The following is a 3,884-nucleotide window of genomic DNA, read 5'->3' on the forward strand; positions in this document are numbered from 1 at the left end:
AAGGAATGGGGCCTGGGGCTGTTCCCCTCTGGGGGGCACCGGCCCTGATCCGTCTGTAAAAGTCGAGCCCCGTTCTGCCCCCCTAGTGGTTGGTGCACAGGGAGGATAACAACCTGCTACTGCTACCAGCTGGTGGAGAGACTCCTCTAGCTCCGCTGGGCTGCGCTGCCGAAGGACCCGTGTCCAGCCCAATTAGCCTGGCCCATATGGGCCCAACACTCCCCCAGGGGCAGCCCGGGTCCAGCCAGCCCCCCTGTGGCTCTGGCTTTGCCTTCCAGCCACGGGCCTCCCTGGGTGGGTCCCAGCAGCTGCCCCGAGGCGCCCGCTCGACCTCCTGCAGCTTCTTCAAAGGTGGGTGAAACGGGGAGTCACGCAGGAATTGCCAGTGACAGGGGAGGGGGCTGCGAGCCCGGACTCCTGGGTTCTCGTCCAGCTCTGGGAGGGGAGTGGGGTCTAGTGGAGGTGGGCTGGGAGCCCGGACTCCTGGGTTCTCTCCCAGCTCTGAGAGGGGACTGGGGTCTGGTGGTTAGAGCAGGGGGGCTGGAGCAAGGACTCCTGGGTTCTCTCCCAGCTCTGGGAGGGGAGTGGGGTCTAGTGGGGGTGGGCTGGGAGCCCGGACTCCTGTGTTCTCTCCCAGCTCTGGGAGGGGAGTGGGGTCTAGTGGGGGTGGGCTGGGAGCCCGGACTCCTGGGTTCTCTCCCAGCTCTGAGAGGGGACTGGGGTCTGGTGGTTAGAGCAGGGGGGCTGGAGCAAGGACTCCTGGGTTCTCTCCCAGCTCTGGGAGGGCAGTTCCAACCTCACAGCTGGGTCATGTTGAGGGGACAGCTCCTGTGGCAGGTCCTGGGACAACCTCCCCCCCAACCGAGGAACCGGCCCCAGGCCCCTCCTCTGCGGCTCCCGCCCACCCCAGGCCAGTCTGTCTGGCCCATTCCGCTGCAGTGCCCGGGGGGAACCCCCGCCCGGCCTGGCACAGGGGCACACCCGGGGGGGGGGGGGGACTCACTGGGCAAGACTGTGGGCTCCATAAATACCCAAACATCTGGAGCAGCTGGTCTGGCGTCACTACGATTCCCACAGCCCCTGGCCTGCGTCCCCCCCACACCCGTCTGCACCCCCAGGGCAGACTCCCGCCCCCGGTGCTCTGGGTGCGTCTCACAGCCCTGGCGGGGGCCTGGCTCTGGCCACGCACATCCCGGTTGGGTCCTACCACCCCTGGGAGATGAGCAGCGTCCAGCCCCCTCACTTCCCGCCGGGTTACTCGCGTCCTGGGGGGACGAGTCAGGCCCTGACGAGGTTCCTCCCCCCGGCCCGTCTGTCTGAGCCTGTCTAGCAATCAGGACTGGGCCCCCCAACTCCGCTCCCAGAGCTGGGAGAGAACCCAGGAGTCCTGGCTCCCAGCCCCCCCTGCTCTAACCACCAGCCCCCACTCCCCTCCCAGAGCCGGGGAGAGAACCCAGGAGTCCTGGCTTCCAGCCCCTCCTCCTGCCCTGCCCAGAGCCACCCTGGCATGGTTCGAAGGCGCACGGGGCACACCTTGGCCAGCAGCCACACAAGAAGCGCGTGGCTTGGGACAGGGCTCCTGGCCAGGCTCCAGGGAGGAGGTGGGGGGGGCCGTAGCTACAGGCCAGGGCTGACCACAGGCGTCCGCAGGACCCGCACGCGGCCCCCAGGGGCAGGTACAGCTCAGCCGCCGACACCCTGCCAGGCAGCGGGACTTCGCCTCGGGGAACGGGAGCCTCTTGGGGCTCGTGGTTAGAGCGAGGGGGGGCTGGGAGCCCGGACTCCTGGGTTCTCTCCCCAGCTCTGGGAGGGGAGTGGGATCTAGTGGTTAGAGCAGGGGGCTGGGAACCAGGACTCCTGGGTTCTATCCCCAGCTCTGGGAGGGGAGTGGGATCTAGTGGTTAGAGCAGGGGGCTGGGGGTCAGGACTCCTGGGTTCTATTCGCAGCCCTTCAAGGACTCCCAGCCCCCTGAGTTTGGCTTTGCTTTTAGCCCCAGAGCCTGGGAGGCAGCGGGGTCCTGCCCTGGGGGGCCCCTCACTGTTGCCCCTCCCCCCGTGGTGCGGGACCCTGCTGCTAGGACGGGGCCTGGCTCACTCACAGCTGGGCAAGCTCCTGGGCCTCCCTGGGCCCTGGGAAAGCTGCCTTGCGGTTGGGGCCGGCTTTGAACTTCTGCCTTCGCCCCCCGCCTCCCCCCGGCCTCCCATGGCGACAGCCGGCAGGAAATGCCTGCAGCATGGGTCAGCAGCCTGGGAGCGCAGGCCGGGGCAGCCGGGAGAGACCTGCGCTTCGCAGGGGACTCCCCGGTCCAGGGACCCCCAGCCAGCCTCAGCCCTACTGCTGGGCGCCGTGTACTGGGTTCTAGCCTCAGTTTCCCCATCTGGCAGAGGGTGGCACTGCCCCCCCAGAGGCCTGAGGGGCTCAGATACCCCAGTGATGGACACGGGGCTGATTGGGATCTGGCCTGGGTCAGGAGCAGCCAAAAGGGATTGAAAGGATCCATGTCTGAGCGACCCGCCATGACAGGTGTAACGGCCACGGGCTCCTCTGCAGTCACCTGCCAGGTGTGTTATGGGAGCAGCTACAGGCCCCAACCCAGGTCACGGCCCCGTCGGGGCGGGCACCGCCCAGACCCCGGCCGAGATCGGGGCCCCATCGCGCCGGGCGCCGCCCAGACGCCAGCCGAGATCAGGGCCCCGTCGGGCCGGGCGCCGCCCAGACCCCGGCCGAGATCAGGGCCCCGTCGGGCCGGGCGCTGCCCAGACCCCGGCCGAGATCAGGGCCCCGTCGGGCCGGGCGCTGCCCAGACCCTGGCCGAGATCAGGGCCCCGTCGCGTCGGGCGCCGCCCAGACCCCGGCCGAGATCAGGGCCCCGTCGGGCCGGGCGCTGCCCAGACCCCAGCCGAGATCAGGGCCCTGTCGGGCCGGGCGCTGCCCAGACCCCGGCCGAGATCAGGGCCCCGTCGCGCCGGGCGCCGCCCAGACCCCGACCGAGATCAGGGCCCCGTCGGGCCGGGCGCCGCCCAGACCCCGGCCGAGATCAGGGCCCCGTCGGGCCGGGCGCCGCCCAGACCCCGGCCGAGATCAGGGCCCCGTCGGGCCGGGCGCCGCCCAGACCCCGGCCGAGATCAGGGCCCCGTCGGGCCGGGCGCCGCCCAGACCCCGGCCGAGATCAGGGCCCCGTCGGGCCGGGCGCCGCCCAGACCCCGGCCGAGATCAGGGCCCCGTCGCGCCGGGCGCTGCCCAGACCCCGGCCGAGATCAGGGCCCCGTCGGGCTGGGCGCTGCCCAGGCCCCGACCCAGGTCACAGCCCCGTCGCGCTGGGCGCTGCCCAGACCCCGACCGAGATCAGGGCCCCGTCGCGCCGGGCGCCGCCCAGACCCCGGCCGAGATCAGGGCCCCGTCGCACCAGGCGCTGCCCAGACCCCGGCCGAGATCAGGGCCCCGTCGCGCCGGGCGCTGCCCAGACCCCAGCCGAGATCAGGGCCCCGTCGCGCCGGGCGCTGCCCAGACTATGAGCGAATCCCTGCCCCTAAACTCTCCCAGTCTAAACAGACAAGGGAGGCAGGGTGATTATCCCCATTTACAGATGGGGAAACTGAGGCACGGGGCCAGGCAGTGACTTGACTGGGGTCACGCGGGAAGCCCCTTCCTCTGAAGCCACTGGTCCCAGTCACCGCCAGGGACAGGAGACAGGGGGAGAAGGACCCGTGATTAGGAGCCCGGCCCCCCCGGGGCGGCGTGTTGTGTCGGCTGGCGAGGGCGGGGCGGGATAATTGCAGGCTTGGAGCCGCGTCGCCCGGGAGGGAGGGAGGGAGCCGGCTTGGCAGGGGGCCAGCCCGTCAGAGCCCTGCCGCCGGGCATGGGGCGGTTGTGTGCCAACGTG

Source organism: Emys orbicularis, assembly GCF_028017835.1.
Source record: "Emys orbicularis isolate rEmyOrb1 chromosome 21 unlocalized genomic scaffold, rEmyOrb1.hap1 SUPER_21_unloc_8, whole genome shotgun sequence".
NCBI lineage: Eukaryota > Metazoa > Chordata > Testudines > Emydidae > Emys > Emys orbicularis.